At 43.1% G+C, this 17,743-nt stretch overlaps 1 long non-coding RNA gene across 2 annotated transcripts in view; it reads left to right on the forward strand.

Annotated features, from left to right (window-relative positions):
* Positions 1–17,743, forward strand: part of LOC125962827 (uncharacterized) — a 99,091-nt gene that overhangs the window by 75,861 nt on the left and 5,487 nt on the right. Inside the window, exon 3 of one of the 2 annotated variants that reach the window (XR_007474589.1) lies at positions 15,857–16,064. The exons of the other annotated variant lie outside the window; for it this stretch is intronic. This is a non-coding gene — a long non-coding RNA (uncharacterized LOC125962827). The remainder of the gene's footprint in view (positions 1–15,856; positions 16,065–17,743) is intronic. 2 annotated transcript variants of the gene reach the window in all.

Consider the following 17,743-nt stretch of genomic DNA (forward strand, 5'->3'; position numbering starts at 1 on the left):
ATTTTAAGCATTTATGTATCTCATAGTTCCGGTACAGGGTTTGAATGGAGTGAACAATAATAATCTTCAAGTCCACACCAGACACATGTGGCAAACATGCCCTCCTCAGAAGCTCAGGTGGCTCTGTGCTATTGTCTCTTCTCTTTGTAAGGTGTTCCTACCTGACCTTGGAGACTAAAATAGACTAGATCAAGAAATTTCAGGATTGGGAGGAATTTAAAAGCTGATTGCAAGAGCTCTCATTTATTGAGTGGTTACTACGTCCCAGTAGCTGTGGAAAGCCCTCCTCATGAGTTATCTCATTTCATTCTCAAACAGCCCTACTAAATCAGTATTATTAGCTCTAGGCTTACAGATAAGGAAACCAAGGTTTTGAGAAGTAAGTGCCCCAAAGTCTTCAGGCTGTTAAGTGGTGGAGCTGGAATTAGGATTTAGGTCAGACTCCAGGGTCCCCTTTGAACCTGAACATTGCATTACTATATGCTACTATGCATTTGAAGTTTTCTTACAAAAAGTCCCACAGGTGATCCTGGCCCATGTTTGAGGACTGTCATGATATTGTGAGCCCTGTCAGATCAGAGATGGTAGGGATTTTTTTCTTACAATTGTACATGATATATATGGCATACAGCCTCAACAGCTGTTCTTATTTGTTGAGTAAACAAACTCCCCTTATGTGCATATCAATTCTTCATGTGTCTTGAAAGAATTAATATAATCATATAATTCTTCTGGTCCATTAAAAAACATAGCTTTTAACAAATGAGAAAACATAAGTCTAAAAAGATTGACTGAGTTGACCAGTGTCCCACAGCAAACAGTCAGTGGCTTACATCTCTCTCCCATGTCTATGCTTGGTGCCAAAAGATGCCTATCTACTCTGTCTGATTTTCTGTTTGCCTCCACTTTCTGTCTCTCTGTTATTCCATGCCTTTCTATCTCCCTCTTCTCCTTTCTCTCCTGTAAGCCAGAGAGCAGAGACCGTACCATTTTATGTGGCTTTAACCATCTCTGCATCCCAGAACCTAGCAGGCTCTTAAAATATTGCTTAAATGGATGAATCACTAAGGAAAACATAGTTTTTATCCACAACACCATCATTCCCTCTCTTTTTAGACCCAAGACCACTCTCTGCCGTATAAATATTTCTGTAATTTGTAATTACCGAATGTATTTCTGTAATGTATAGATGAATTTGTAAGTTATACTTTTGTGAAACAACAGGAAAGCTGCAAAAAAGAATGCTCACCTGATGTGATTCAGTGACCTCTTAAGTCTGTAGTAGTTGTTGTTTTCAATCCCTGAGAAATTGTATTTGTTTTAGTTAATTTTCTTCCTTGCCTCATTGAGTAGTATAGATGAGTATACCGTTCAGAGCTGTGATCTTAGATTTGTCTTCTAGAGAACTTCTAAAACAATCAGGATCATTGCACAGATGGGGTGAGAATATGCAGATTTCCACCTTTCCTGAAAGCAGCTGACAGTTCTAACATGTGGCTCTGTGTTCTGTGGCATAGTGAGAGGGATTTCCCCCCCTACAAATCACAAGGCATCCGTTCTGTAAAAAATGCAGGCCGTGTACAGTAGCAGGTGCAGAATTGCTGGTGGCCTTCTAGCTCTAAGGACCATATTGCAGTTCTTTCATGCTTAGAAATGCTCTGTAGAAAGATTTCAAGGGTAAATTTGAGAAGCACTAGAAGGCTAGCATCTTGTGCCCATATGCAAATAGGCTAATTTGTGGGTTCTCTTGGCATGGTCCTCTCCTTGTTTTGGCAATGAGATGGCTAAAGCACCTTTAATGATTCCCACCAAGTTTTGCCCCAAAGTTTGATTGCAGGCAACATTAGACATCTGCTATGAGGTAGCTATGCCAACATTAGCTATAGGAATGGAGAAAGCATCTCAACCCTAAACAAATTCAAGAAAGTCTTGGGCTTCCCTGGTGGCGCAGTGGTTGAGAGTCTGCCTGCCGATGCAGGGGACACGGGTTCGTGCCCCGGTCCGGGAAGATCCCACATGCCACGGAGCGGCTGGGCCCGTGAGCCATGGCCGCTGAGCCTGCGCGTCCGGAGCCTGTGCTCCGCAACGGGAGAGGCCACAACAGTGAGAGGCCCGCGTACTGCAAAAAAAAAACAAACAAAAAAAAGAAAGTCTTAGAGCCACCCTACCTCGCGGGAAACACCAGACATTTCAGAGTCCCATGTCTGCTGGCATCTTCCTACCCTACCTGCCTACAAAGATGTCTGTGCTGGCGGGCTGCTCACAAGTGCACCAGTCAATGTGGGCATCTCAGGACACCTCGTCCTTTAATGTGAAGGGCTTCCAAAGATGAGAAGCTTAACCTCTAATCATTTTATGTTGCACAAAAAAAGGAGGGGCCGGGGGAGGCAACCACGCCTTCCACTCTGGAAGTGTAGCAGAAAGAATCTAAGGCAAGTAAAGCTAAAGCCTGTGTCACCCAATGCTATTTGTAAAAGGGATGAAGGTGAGTGAAGGGGAGGCGAGGCACTTAAATTGTTACATGAAGACAGTCTGGGCTCTAATGCCTTCCTTTGTCAGTTCACTCAGCCCTCTGTTATGTTTGCCTCACTTGACTGTGGAAAGGGGCTTGTGTCCCAGTTCTCCATAATTTTTCCTGGTAATTCTGACTATTAAGAAGGTTTTCTAGGTCGTGGTAGTAATGGACTGTTTTTCTTCATAGTCAGGAAAGCTGCACTATCTTTCTCTAGTCAACATGCTGGGAGGAGGTGCAAGTACAGTTGCCAAAGTTGCTGGTGGGGGGCGACCCCTGGTTGCACAGCACTTAATAGCTTAAAAGGCACTGTGTGAAGTGTCCCTATTTTACGGACGATGAAAGAGAAGAACAGTGATACTGAATGACTCTACCGGGGCCTCGGGGCTCATGAGTGACAGAGGGGGCTTGAACCCAGGTTTCACAACTCTGTGATCTTACTAAGCGTGTTCTCCAAAAGCAGTGTCTTCCAACACATTTCCTTTGCTCCTTTTATTTTTTTATTTTTTAAAATTTATTTTATTGAAATATAGTTGATTTACAATGTTGTGTTAATTTCTGCTGTATAGCAAAGTGATTCAATTATACATATATATATTCTTTTTCATATTCTTTTCCATTATGGTTTATTACAGGATACTGAATATAGTTCCCTGTGCTATACAGTAGGACCTTGTGTTTATCCATTCCATATATAATAGTTTGCATCTGCTAATCCCAAACTTCCAATCCATCCCTCCCCCACTCTCTTTCCCCCTTGACAACTACAAATCTGTTCTCTAGGTCTCTGAGTCTTTTCTATTTCATAGATAAGCTCATTTGTGTCGTATTTTAGATTCCACATATAAGTGATGTCATATGTACTTGTCTTTCTCTGTCTGACTTACTTCACTTAGTATGCTCATCTCTAGGTCCATCCATGTTGTTGTAAACGGCATTATTTCATTCTTTTTTGTGGCTGAGTAATATTCCATTGTATATATGTACCACATCTTCTTTATCCATTCATCTGTCTATGGGCATTTAGGTTGTTTCCATGTCTTGGCTATTGTAAATAGTGCTGCTATGAACATAGGGGTGCACATATCTTTTTGAGTTATAGTTTTGTCTGGATATATGTCCAGGAGTGAGATTGCTGGATCATATGGCAACTCTATTTTTAGTTTTTTGAGGAACCTCCACACTGTTCTCCATAGTGGCTGGACAATTTACATTTTCACCAAGAGTGTAGGAGGGTTCCCTTTTCTCCACACCCTCTCCAGCATTTGTTATTTGTAGATTTTTAATGATGGCTAATCCTGATTGGTGTGAGGTTGTACCTCATTGTAGTTTTAATTTGCATTTCTCTAATATTTTGCAATGCTGGGCATCTTTTCATGTTTTGCTCCTTTTTTGACTGGTGTGTTGTCACGGTGGTTAGGACTATAATGAACAGGCAAGAACATGGAACTGCAAGAGACTGTGACCATGGGGTAGCTCCTTTTATATGTGTGCTCCCCTCAACCAGCAGCCCAGGAGCTGCACCCTCTGCCCTAGGACCCCCAGGCTCACTCCCCAGGCTTTGGAAACTGGTTACACCTCAGCTTCCAGGTGAATTTTCCTCTCCTTTTATCATGCCTATAGCTTACTGCAGCCCATACCTTCAGCAATGTCACTCAAAGTCTTTGAGATATAGTGTGAGTCTTTCTTTCTGTAAATAAAAATTTCCTTGTTGCTGCACAAAACAGCATTGTTAAACATTAAGCTCCCATATAACAAGTATCGCCTTTCCTCCAATTTCCAATAATATTTCTCTCACTTTCTATTGGGCCTTCCCCAGCATCCTCCTCAAAAACTATCAGGCTTCTACTAACAATATCTTTAATATCCTCTAGGCTTTCACTAATTGTCTCCTCAAGGTCCTTCCAGCTTCTTCCCACTATCAAGTCTAGATCCACACCCTCGATCTAGGTTTATGTTACAGCTGCACCCACTTCCAGGTACCAAGACCTTCATACCCCAGATTTATCCCAAAGCTTAGTGACTTAAGGCAACAATAAACATTTATTATCTTACTTGGTTCCTTTGGGTCATGAATCCAGGAGTAGTTTAAGCAGGTGGTTTTGGCTCAGGATGTCTCATGAGCTTGCAGTGGAGGTGCTGACTGAGGACTGACATCATCTGAAGGCTCGACTGGAGCTGGAGGATCCACTTCCATGATAACTCACATGATTGGCAGGTTATGTTGGCTCTTGGCTGGCTCTTGGTTCTAAGGCTGCTTAAGTATCATCACGTCATGGAAGCTGGCTTCCTCCAGAGCAACTGATTTAAGAGACCAAGCTGAAAGTTCCAATCTCTTTTATATCATCATTTCCACAAAATCCTGGTTGTTACATGATCATTCTTATTAAACATGGGAGATTATACAAGGGGCATGAAAACCAGTAACTGGGGATCACTGGGCACCTCTTGAAAGCCAGCTATTACCACTTTTTCCTGTAATTAATAATTGCCTAATTTTGTACTTTTTCAGTTTTATATGTATTAAGCCCTCCTTTCCCCCTAATGCTTCAACATCTTTCAAACACCTAGGAATTATTTTTCCAAACACTGAAATATATCAGATTATTTACATTTTTTCCCTTATGGACATGTTCCTTTCATATCCCTCCATCTTTCTGCTCCATCTGATCTAGTTCTATTCTAGGCTTGATCCACTCTTTGTCATCCTAGGTACTCCCTTCACCATTATTTTGTGTTGTAATTCTTGTTTTCTGAATTCCAAGTCTTTCTCTTTGTAGAGTTTTGCCTTCTTTTTGCCAAAGCACAGGCTCCAGGAGTTTGAGACGCACTGCATGGGAAATAAATTTTTTGAGTTCTGTGTATTGGAAGGTATCTTTATTCTACCCTCACTTAATCCTTGGCTGTCCTCTCATGAACTTGGTGCATGTGGGTAGAGTTTGTCCAGTTGTAAGGTCCTTTGTAGGGTGTCAGGGAGCATGCAGATAATATTGTTTCCCATTGCTAGACCCTTACTATTTATTGTGTAGATATCACTCCTCTGGGGCTACTTATTTCTCCAAAGAAGAATCGTCCCCTCTCCTCCCTGGAGTGGGAGGGAGATATACCAAACTGCTGCATTTGAGGAGCAAACCAAGGCAGAGGACTAAGGGCTTCACAGTTCACCATGTACGCCCTTAATCACCCTGCTTGTAGCACCAAGCTTCCCTGGCCCTTATCTGTGCCTTGTGTCCCCAATCTCCAGTTCAGTTGCTCCAGAAAACAAATCAAAATCCTCCCTTTTCTCATAGGAGAATGAGCAGAGGGATGGTTACCTGGCTCTTCAAGGTAGGGTGGCTCCTGTTGGTTCAACAGCTCAATGTGGACCTTTGAGATAACTAACCTGTTTTCTACCCTGCACCATTACCAACTCCACTAGCAGCTTTTTATGATCTACTTTCGTCTTCTAAGCTAAATCAATCTCTCATGGATTACTCTGCTTGGGCTGCCATAACAAAATACCATAGACTGAGTGGCTTAAGTAGTAGAAATTTATTTCTCACAGTTCTGGAGCCTGGAGGTCTGATGGAGGTACGAGTAGGGTCAAGTTCTGGCGAGGATCTTCCTGGCCTGTATGTAGCTGCCATCTCCCTGTATGCTCACATGACCTCTTCTTTGTGTGCATGCACTGAGAGAAAGAGATCCCTCTTCTTATAAGGAAACTAATCCTATCAGATCAGGGCCCCTCCCTTATGACTTCATTTTACCTTAATTACTTCCAAATGGCCATTATATTGGGAGTTATGCTTCAACATATGAATTTTAAGGGAATACAATTTGGTCCAAAGCACCCCATCTGCTTCCTATTTCCCCCCAATTTATAGAAATCTTTTAGCTTTTGTTTTCCCCTTTTCCATTTCCATTCTCTTTGCCCATAGGTTAATACCTTTTTTCAATTTCTTTCCTATTTTTTAAATTGGGGATTTGGAAGGGAAAAAAGATAACAGTAAGTCCAGGTAGAGGATTCCAACCTGTGAAACAAAAATCATAACACAGAAACTTGAAATAAAAGAAAGTCAACCAAAAAAAAAAAAAAAAAGTCAACCAGATGGGCTGGTGGGTGGGACCTACCTGTGTTGCCCCAAATGAACATGCCCTTTCACAGATCCAGTCTTGCAGAAGATGAACCTTTACACCTTCACTGAACAGGAAAACACTGTCCCTTCTCTGGCACCCAGCCCACTTTCAAGCATCTGTAGCCAGTGCTGCTGGCCTGAATTCCAGAGCCAAAGAAAGCAGATGGCTTTCAAACACTGATTAATCACTGCTCTTCCTTCACTTAGGTTTCCAGCTGTGATTCATTTCTCCTTGCTGGCGTGGAGTCATTTCTGCTGGTTTCTTTTCTTCCTGGCCAAATGTGAGAAGTACTCCTGTCTTTTACTAAATTTCTTTGGTCATCAGCTCCACATTGCTGGTGGTTGGCATTGCTTTTTAGCTTATAGCCACCCTTAGGCTATAAAGTTCATCTGTTATGGCGTGAAGAAAATCTATCCTTGTCTAGCTCTTTGACCTCTGATTTCATGGCGTGGTCAATACGAAGCAGAAAGTCAAACTGAAGGAAACCTCTATGCATCAAAGAAGTCTTTCTGTATGTCTCCTAGAGTTGGACCCAAGAGAGAAGTCACCTTCTGGCTTTTTAGCTTCTTGTTTAGCCTAATTTCAAAGTCACACGGCATATACAAAAACAAAACGGAGCGATCAATGATGAAGCCTTAGAGTCTGGTGAATTGTTGGTCAGACTTGTTAGTGCTGAAATAGTACATCTTGCCACGTGGTTCGGTGGGGGGGTGTAGCAATCTCTCTTAACCACCTCTTTTCTCTAAGCAGTGGCTCTGAATCAGAGATGTACATCAGGATTGCCGTGGGAATTCTGCCATAAGATGTATGTCCAACCCCTACCCTGAGAGTTTATTAGAGCTAAAGCATTTGTGTTTTGGAAGAGCTCTCCAGGTGATTTTGATTAAGAAGCATTGCTCTAAAGGAATATCTCTAAGGTGAAAGAGGCAGCACAGTAATAATTATTAAAAAAAATAAAAACTCTGGATACCTGGGTGTGGATTCTGGCCTCAGCTACATTGCTTCTCTCGTTAGTAGGGAGACCATACAATTTATCGTCCACATCAGGATACATCTGAGAGTAAAAGAGGGAGCTATTAATAACTATGTCGGGACAAGAGGCGTAAATTGAAACTGTCCAGACAAACCGGTCACCCTACTCATTAGTCAAATGCGAGATTGGAGTAGACAACTCTGAGGTTCCTTCAGAGTCATGATTCTATAATTCATGACCGCTGGGACAAGTACAAAATATGTTTTCATTCCAAATGCCTGCAGGACAGAGTTGTTTAGGCATCACCTACTCTCAGGAAAGCTGAAATGACAAACACATGCAGCTTAGAGGCTGAGACCTGACAGCACTAAGGCTGAGAGGCCAGGGAGATAAAGCCAACAGGAGTGGGTGACCTTCCCAGAGCAAAGGCATCAAAAGGTGTGGGTCAGCAGGGACAGATTCACAATCAGGATTTGTCAGAAGCAGCTGCTATTGCCATTGGAACCCCAAGGATAGGAATGAATGATATTCGAGGTCTGTTGACATTTATACACACTTCTGGATCATACTCCATTATACTCTGAGACATTTACACACATTTCTGTATTATCTTCCAATATGTTACACAAAGAATTTGTATAGCTATTTCCATGGTGCTTCTCTGCCACGTGACACCATTAGGGAAGAAAGAGTTTAGGTCCATCACATGTTCTGGTTGGTTATAAGTTAGTATATAAATTATACCATAGACAAATTACCAGTTTTCTAAAAATCAAGGTGTAATATAATACCCCTTCAACCCCCCCCCCCAATCCTGTTCATTTTATCTTTTATATTTTAGAAAGCACTTCAGGGCTCTGCACTGGCATAATAAAAATCATGTCACGCTGTAGCTGGGATTAGCCTAATAGAATCCATGATATCAACAAGTTTTAATGAATGCAGAAAAGTTAAGCTCAGTACAGTCTGATTTTTACGGCTTTTTTCTATTTTATTTTTTATGTTGGTGCTTATCGAGTACATATTAAAGAAAATCTTTAGACACCGGGATATAGTGAGAGGGACTGAGTAGATGACACTACCGTCACAAAGCCACGCAACAGTTTGCAATTTCAGGAGAGCGGGCTGAACTCTTTGGCTTGTGCAGTTTAAGGCATTAGGAGAATTAGCAGAATTGTGGGGGGAGAAGATGGGAGAAGAGAAAGAGGGGGAGGAAGGGAATGAGGAGAGGGGAGATAAAGAGAGAAGGAGGGAGAGAGGAAGGAAGGGAGAGAGAGAGGAGAGAAGGAAAGAAAGGAGGAGGAGAAGGATGGAGGGAGGAAATAAAGGAGATACTTAAATATATAAAAAGAGAAGAAAATAGAAATATGGAAACAGTACCAGAGAGGGAAAGAGGAGGCGGGTACACACACATACACACACACACGCACACACACACACACACACACACACGTGTGTGTGTGTCTCTAGGAGAACAAAAGTAAATCCTAGGTTAGAATTTTTAGTCAAAACAGAGAAGAGTCCTGTATCCAAACATAAGAAACTGAATGGCTCACATCGCTGCTGAAGCTATTTTGATGAACACGGTCCAGCTCATTTCACATGGATTTAGGCTCACACTGTTTGGAAGGAGAGTGCACACCGCGGCTGTGCTTTAGGGGTGTAATCAGAGGGACTGGCATTGATGGAGAGCTTCTCCCACCGCTCCAGGAGGAAGCTGGCAGATTCTGAACAGCTCTGTTTCCACAACTGTGGCTGCGTCATCTGTTTGTCAGAATCCGTGCCCTGCGTGCATGCGGGATGAGAACATGCTTAGCGCAGGATTAGAATTCTGGCTGCAAAATGGGTTTTGCTTCTTACCGATTCTTACCTGGGGCAGAGAGCAGCCATACAGCAAGGAGAAATTGCTACTGTCTGGCGCGGGGGGGTGGGGGTCAGACAGCCTTGGAGAGAGTCTGTCCCTGAGAATAGAGGAGGAAAGGAAGCCAAGAGGTTATCTTTTGGCTTATCTGCTGACACGGGTTGATGTGGCCACAATGGTCAGCGTGAGACTGGGGGCTCCAGGAAGAGTCTTGGAAACAAATAACAAACACTTGCTTTTACTTGAGGGATGCTATGCGTATTCTCATCTCTGCACTTCAAGAAAACTCTAATGGAACAGGAGAAGGCTCAGGGAGGGGCCAGTGAAGTGATCAAGGGGTTGGAGGACTGGGCAGAAGGGAGACACTGGGCTCTTCGGTCCCCAGGGGCAGAGGCAAAGCGGGTGGTAGGGCGGGAGATGGATCTCTGAAACGGGGGAAGGGTAAGGATGGAGATCATGTGTGTGGTCACAAGATTCTTGGATATCAAACCCTCTAGGGTTTAGAAAGGCCATTTTAGGAAAAAAGAAATAAAGCATGAATTTTTCTAGTGGAAACTTGTACATGTTTGCTAAATACCACTAATCACGACCCCATTGACTCTCATTGGCTTTGGGCATGAACTCTCCTGATTAAATACAAGCAGGTGGTTAATAATTTGTTTCTCTGTCAGTGCTGAGTCTGTATCCTGGTATCTGCCCTAGGATATAGGGAATTTGCCCAACAAAATTCGAACACCCAGTGAAAGGCGTAACACAGCCAAGTGGCAGGTACAGAGCAAGGAAAAGGAAGGGCATGCTTCTTGAAGTGAGTTCAAAAAATGCCATACAGAAACAGCCAGCATAGACCACGATAGGGAATCATGGGATGATGGCCCAGGAAAAGGCCCTTAGGTAATTTATGATTCACCATGGAGGATGGGGGAGGATCCAAACCTGATCGGCGGGCATATTTGATATACTTAATATCGTTGTAATTCTTAAAAAATAGATTAAATGTATCCAAGTCTTCTTGATTGGTGAAGCTATTCATGAAACAGACCGAGAAAGCATGGCAGGGAGCACAGGACAAGAATATTGGAAAATCAGTCTGGTGCAGTGGTCCCTCCTCTGTCTCCCATAGTTCCCAACACTGCTGCATCCTGACACTTACCATGCTTCCGAGTAATGGTGTGTTTATTTGTCTGATTTTTTTGCCACTAGATTGTGAGCTTCGTGATGTCAGAAGCTCTGTGTCACTCATCCACAGACCTACTGGGCACATCGCAGTGTCTGTTGGAAGAACAGACCACGTCAGCGTGGCTCTGGACAGGATATGTGGTTGACAGTGTATCCTCCACATGGTTCACCTGCTTTTCCTAGAGCCCCTAGCACCCTCCCTGGAGCTTCTCCCCTCCTCTGTCCTCAGGTACAGAAACATCTCAAAGAGGATTTGACAAGTCCTTAGGGAACGTGGAAGACCCCCCCCCCCCACACACACACCACCCACTTCACAGAGGGGGAAAATGAGGTTCGGACAAGGAAAGTTAAGCCGAAGTTAAGCAGCTAGCCCGTGGGACATTCCGAATCAGAGCAGCAGAGCCCAGGTGATCCCTACATCCTCTCCTGTTGCTAGGCAGCGCTGCCTCGAACATTCAAAGTTTGCCGAAATTCTAAAATAGCCCACGTTAATTGATTTGCTCATTTTTAGCTTTGTGTAGGGGAGAGGGTAGAGCTGAAATGGGTGAGTTAACGCTTCCTCAACACTCTTAGAGATAAGCTTTCATTTCCCACTAAGTTTGTGACAGAGGTTTGTGCTGCAGTGGGTGGTACCCTGTGAGGGGAGAGAAGGCTGCTGCTGCAGGGAGAGAGGAGCCCAAGGGCCTGCCCAGGGTTTTTTGTTGCCCTTTCTTGCTTATGAAGTTCAATTTTAACCAACACGGCTCCTTAGGCAAACGTTTAATGTCCTTCCTGATCTGTGCCTGACCTGCTTTTCAGGCCATATTTTTCCTAAATAACAATGATAGTAGTAGTTTAGAATTTTCAAGTAACTTTCACATCCACTATTTAATTTGGTCCTTCCAAGGACCGTATGAGGGAGAAAATGTTGTCAAGAAAGGAAACGCCAGAGTCCTGGCGGCCTGCTGACTTTTCCCAGGACCCATGCAGAGTCCTGCTGGCTCCGTGCCAGGTCAGTGCAGATGCAGAGTCTTCCTGACTCAAGGCCCACCTTCTCCACGAAATCTTCCTGAAGACTCTGGCCCTAAGGCTCTCTTGGTTTTGGTGACTCTAGCTCACTCAGGTGGCCCTTAAGATGGGCTGGCTTGGATTACTGGATAGCTTTTATGCTTTCAGGTCTGTCTCTCTGGAAAAGGTGGATGCAACATACCTGGGTTTACCCACAGAGCCTCGCGTGGGCCTGGACCATTGTCAGAACAGGTTGATGGCTAACGCATCCTCTAGGGATGTGACAAAGAGCTGGCATGTCTTGAATGTGTCTGGCATGTCTTGAATGTGAGGAACCCGGCGGATCCTGCTGCCTGCCTTGTGGGGAAACCACACCTGAGACTAGGACCTCAAATTTCATTAATATTTTCCACTAAAAGCACCATTTCCCAATCATATTTGGAGGGGAATTGCTTTCTAGAAATGCAGCTTAGGGGAGGAAGTGACTTCCTAAAACCTCCCACTGAGCTGTCACAAATGAAAACACCTCTGGCTACCTGGAGACCAGTCAGGAGATTAGACAGAGCTCAGGTGAAGGCTATCTGATGAATCACACAGTCTTTAGAGGAAAAGCCATGTTTGTATTCACATTGGCTTGCCAAAGATAAAACAGAATTTAAAAGACCGATAATTCAAAGAGCTCCAAATCAAAGGTTGAGATGCTTTAGAGACTTTGAACTATGCCAAAGGAAGAGCCAGTAGTTTATTTCATTTGGAGAAGAGTGCTTACAACTAGTGTAGAGGACTTCATACATTTTCATATTTTATTACTGTCAATCCATTGATGTGCTCATTCTTTCATTTACTCATTCACTCAACGATGACATTTTTCTGCATTTTCTCTATGCCAGGCACTGCTCAAAAATTGGAGAGCAAAGTTTTAGAGGACACTGTCCTTGTGCACAAGAAACTCTGGTAGTAGATTGTTCTTACACAGTAAGCAGAAGAGGTTATTTCCATTTTACAAAAGAAGAAACCAAATTTCAGAAAAACTTGGTGAATTTCTCTCTCTCAAATATATAATAAAGGCTTTAAAAGATTGATGTGAGAATCCTCTTCTCTTCCCTCAAACCTTGACAATAGTTCCCAAAGATCTATAATTTATCCTGTAAACAATAGTTCTGGACTTGACACCTCTATTCTCTCTCCCCGAATCACAGTAGATCTTGATGCTGAGAAGAAATTGAGGGCTTGAATTCAGGTCTGCACATCTTCAGAGTTCAGGATCATAGAGCCAAACTCCATGGCCTCACATGGTGCTGTGGGAGACAGGACTTTTAGCCCAAGAACTGGTGTGTTCCAAATCGATGTGAATAAGTTGCTTCCTATAAAGAAAAGGAATACTTTTTTTGGCTCCAACAGAGCTGATCTTAAGGTCAGGAATCTTCCCAAAGAACCTGGCAGAGACATAACTCTGCAGAGTTGGCCAGCTCATTTTAAGTTTGCATGAGAGGAAATTTCTTCCTCCCTGCAGCTCCCTGATCTGAAAGAAACATCTGTTACTGACATAGAGAAACAAAAGGATCTTTCCTCCAATTTGATATTATGTTCTATTCTGTGAATGACAACAGGAGAATTAACCCTTGAAAAGAGAAAGAGAAATCAACCCTCGCCCTTCTCTGAGGGGTGCTGTACCCATATACAGGAAGAGATGGAGCTCTCTCTTTACGAATGACCATGTTGATTTAAAAGTGGGCTTTTTCCATTTTGTTTCCTGCTTATTAATGGAAGGAACCCATGTGTAGTACAGTTGCCTTGATGTGGCTGATTCCCAGCTGTATTTTCATACCTGGAGGTGAAAGATGAGGAAGCCAAGTGGAGGGGAGGGGAGTGACCCCGTATCCACAGTCGATGTCTTATTACAGAACTGGATAGTGTGATAGTTTCAAACGCTGGGCTCCTGATTGATTTGTCCTTTTCTTGTCTTCAAGAATTCATGTATAAATGTTTGGGAGGATTGCTAACGTCAAGCCGATGAATCGCTTTGAATGCTCTTCTTTGGGGGAATAAATAGCTGTAGTTTTCTCTTGCCTTGATCTTGTTCATCTTTTCTGTTGGCATTTTGTGGAATAAATGGACAACATTTCTCTTCAACTCCCCTTATGCAGACACACACAAAGACACACAAAAATACACACACACACAGATTCTGGTTTAGAATTTTTTTGCCCTCTAGCTTACTTTTGAAGGAGTCTCTTAAAGCTGGACTTTTAATTTTTTACAATCTCATCTGTCTATTAATTCTCCTCCAATACATTTTCTTTAGAAAATGATAAGGCTGGAAGTTCAAAGGCTTTTTTTAGCTTAGCACAATGCTGGGCATAAAACAGACCAACTATTGGGTAATTGGGCACCCACTCCGGGGAAAACTCTCTTGAAGCCACATACAGTAAGATGTCTTAGTCTTTTTTTTTTTTTTTTCTTTTGCGGTACGCTGGCCTCTCACTGTTGTGGCCTCTCCCGTTGCGGAGCACAGGCTCCGGACGCGCAGGCTCAGCGGCCATGGCTCATGGGCCCAGCCGCTCCGCGGCATGTGGGATCTTCTCGGACCAGGGCACGAACCCATGTCCCCTGCATCGGCAGGCGGACTCTCAACCACTGCGCCACCAGGGAAGCCCAAGATGTCTTATTCTTAAAGAAGAGACACCACAGTAATTTGGGAAAGACTGTTAAGGATGAGCAATCATTTAGCAGACAGCCCTTATGGAGTAACTGTTCAGATCATGAGCTTTGGGACCACGTCAAAGGCAATTCGAATCCTATCTCTGTTGTTTACTAACGCTGTAACCATGAACGAGTTACTTAAATTTTCTAAGCCTCCATGTCTTCATCTGTAAACTGGGGATGATATTACTACTTACTACATAGAGCCGTTGTAAGAATCAAATGATGTGTGAAGTGCTTCGCATGGCATCTGGCATCTAGATAACACTCAATAATTGAGCTGTTGTTATTTTTGTAACTATCCAAGTAACCCAGAGACATTCAGGAGTTCGCTTGTGATTTCTCATGCTCCAAAGTTAATTAAATCCTCTCTTCCCACTACAGTTCAAGAGGTAAAAAGTCCAAGTTTGATGAAGAGTGTGTCTGCATAATTTATGGATTAGACTGGAGGCTGAGTTGGAGAAAAGCTAATAGGAACGTTTTCTGAGGAGAGATGTTCAGCCAGCTTCACTAAGAGAGATTGGACCATCTTTCTTTTTTGAAAAGCTTTTTGTGAGAAGCTACAGATGAGCCACAAAACAACTAGATCCATCACCTTGGCAGGATGGTTATCCAAGGGCCCTCGATCACTGACTGTAACCCTAAATGGTAATCTCTACGTATCTAGGACAATTTCATAGAAAAAGAAGACAAGCAAAACCACTTTTCATAGAGTTTCAGCTCCTCATTAACTCTGTACTGAATTCCTGAACAACTTTAGAAAAAAAGGATAATATGGGGCTTCCCTGGTGGCGCAGTGGTTGGGAGTCCGACTGTCGATGCAGGGGACACGGGTTCGTACCCCGGTCTGGGAAGATCCCACATACCGCGGAGCGGCTGGGCCCGTGAGCCATGGCCGCTGAGCCTGCGCGTCCGGAGCCTGTGCTCCGCAATGGGAGAGGCCGCAACAGTGAGAGGCCCGCGTACCGCAAAAAAAAAAAAAAAAAAAAGGATAATATGACATTTCAACTGTTTCAACGACGATTTCCTTCCATTGCTTCTCAATATTCCCCTTGTTTTTTACCAGCAAATCTACACTGGGGACAACTAGTCACAACTTCCTTCTTCTACTTAAGATGATGGTATATGTATGTTTTCATGAATTGACATAGCTTACGGACTCATCATTTGTAATGTTGTTCAACTATGGGTTTTCTCTCTTTGTGCTATAAAACTAGAATTATAGAATAATATAGCTGGAGAGATTTTAGAGCTATATTATATGTAATAAGAACCAGTTTTTATCACACTCTTACTATGTGCCGGACTCTGCGTGTAAGTGCTTTGTACGTTTATTTTATTTAGTCATCCCAATAATCCTATGAGGTAGGTTCTACTAATCTCTCTATTTTGCAGATGAGGAAACTGAGCCTGAAGATGTAAATGTCTTGCTCAGAGCTATGCAGCTAGTAGGGCTTAAACTCAAACCCAGGCTGGACTGAGTCTATACCCACACTTACTAGTATGTGATATGGGCCTTATATTTCAGATGAGGATCCTGGATGCCAGAGGAGTAATGTGAGTTTGCTCAGAACCATCCAGTTAGTGACAGGCTGGGCTGGAGCCTGCTTCTTTGGCCCCTAGGCCCCTGCTTCCTCTAGGGTATACTTGATTCCACCTCTCATAGTCTACCAAGAGGGAGAGCTCCTGGGTCCATTTGGAACTCTCCTTTTATTCCTGTGCTCTCAAAATTCACAGTGAGTACTTTAATTGAAAATTAATTTTTTATGTAAAGTCCCTTTTAAATTGACACGGTTTCTGTTTTTCCATGACTCTTCTTCCAGTCTCATTCTCTTGGGGCAATTTAAATTTTTAGAAGTTTTAGATTCAGGAAGTTCACTGTAAGATTAAAACAATTTTTGGGCTTCCCTGGTGGCGCAGTGGTTGAGAGTCTGTCTGCCGATGCAGGGGACACGGGTTCGTGCCCCGGTCCGGGAAGATCCCACATGCCGCGGAGTGGCTGGGCCCGTGAGCCATGGCCGCTGAGCCTGCGCGTCCGGAGCCTGGGCTCCACAACGGGAGAGGCCACAACAGTGAGAGGCCCGCGTACCGCAAAAAAAAAAAAAAAAAAAAGATTAAAACAATTTTTAATACAATTTATAAAGGTTACTTTCCATTTACAGTTATTACAAAAGATTGGCTCTATTCCCCATATTGTGTAATACATCCTTATAGCCTATCTTATACCCAATAGTTTGTACCTCCCACTCCCCTCCCCCATCTTGCTCCCCCCCACAACTGGTAACCACTGGTTTGTTCTCTGTGTCTGTGAGTCTGCTTCTTTTTTGTTATATTCACTGGTTTGTTGTACTTTTTAGATTCCACATATAAGTGATATCATTCAGTATTTGTCTTTCTCTGTAGGAAGTTCACTTTTTTTTTTTTTTTGTGGTACGCGGGGCTCTCACTGTTGTGGCCTCTCCCGTTGCGGAGCACAGGCTCCGTACGCGCAGGCTCAGCGGCCATGGCTCACGGGCCCAGCCGCTCCGAGGCATGTGGGATCTTCCCGGACCGGGGCACGAACCCGTGTCCCCTGCATCGGCAGGCGGACGCTCAACCACTGCGCCACCAGGGAAGCCCAGGAAGTTCACTTTAAATAAGGCATCTCTCCCTAAACACCTTCCCCAAGAACTCTCTGGATTCCTCAAAGAATAGCTCTCAAGCACCAGGTTCCTTAGGACCAGAGAACAGACCATTCCAGTGCTCAGTTCTTAGGCCTTTGTTTTTTTAGAAAGAATAAAACACAAATGTTCCACCCAGAATGGAACTTAAATGAAGAAAATGATCAGATAAGAAGTGAACCCAGATTCAAATTAAATTTTCTTTGCTTCATTTTCAGCCTGTTCCTTCTATTCTAGATGTATTTCCAATAGATCCTTAAGTAAGTGTTGTCGATGTTTATTACACACACCTGTCAAATATCTCATACGGTCCTATCAGATCAGACTATCTCTGTTTGGATCCGAGAGGAAAGTGATGAATAACATCTGCTCCTTTTGTGTGTCACTGTTTATTCACTTTCTGGATGAATTCATGTTACAAGAAGATTCTGGAAGGGCTGTTAATGATCCCTGTAATCTAATTTATTGCTCTGGCACCTGATATGTTCTATACCTTAGATAATGTTAATTTTATTCTTTGTGAGCTGAACCTGGTGTTCACAAAAAGCTATAAGATGTAATTTATTTCTCCCCACTTGCATTCTGAATATTAACTCTATTGAAAAATGATTAAATAGATTATGTAAATCATGGTCGTTGCATCCACTTTAAAGGTTAATCCTGCCATTGTGTAGACAGATAATTAATTTGAATTTGTTCCTGAATACTAATTCTCAGGGAAGCCCAGGTGTAATGGTTGCAGTAGTCTATTATGG

Source organism: Orcinus orca, chromosome 21, assembly GCF_937001465.1.
Source record: "Orcinus orca chromosome 21, mOrcOrc1.1, whole genome shotgun sequence".
NCBI lineage: Eukaryota > Metazoa > Chordata > Mammalia > Artiodactyla > Delphinidae > Orcinus > Orcinus orca.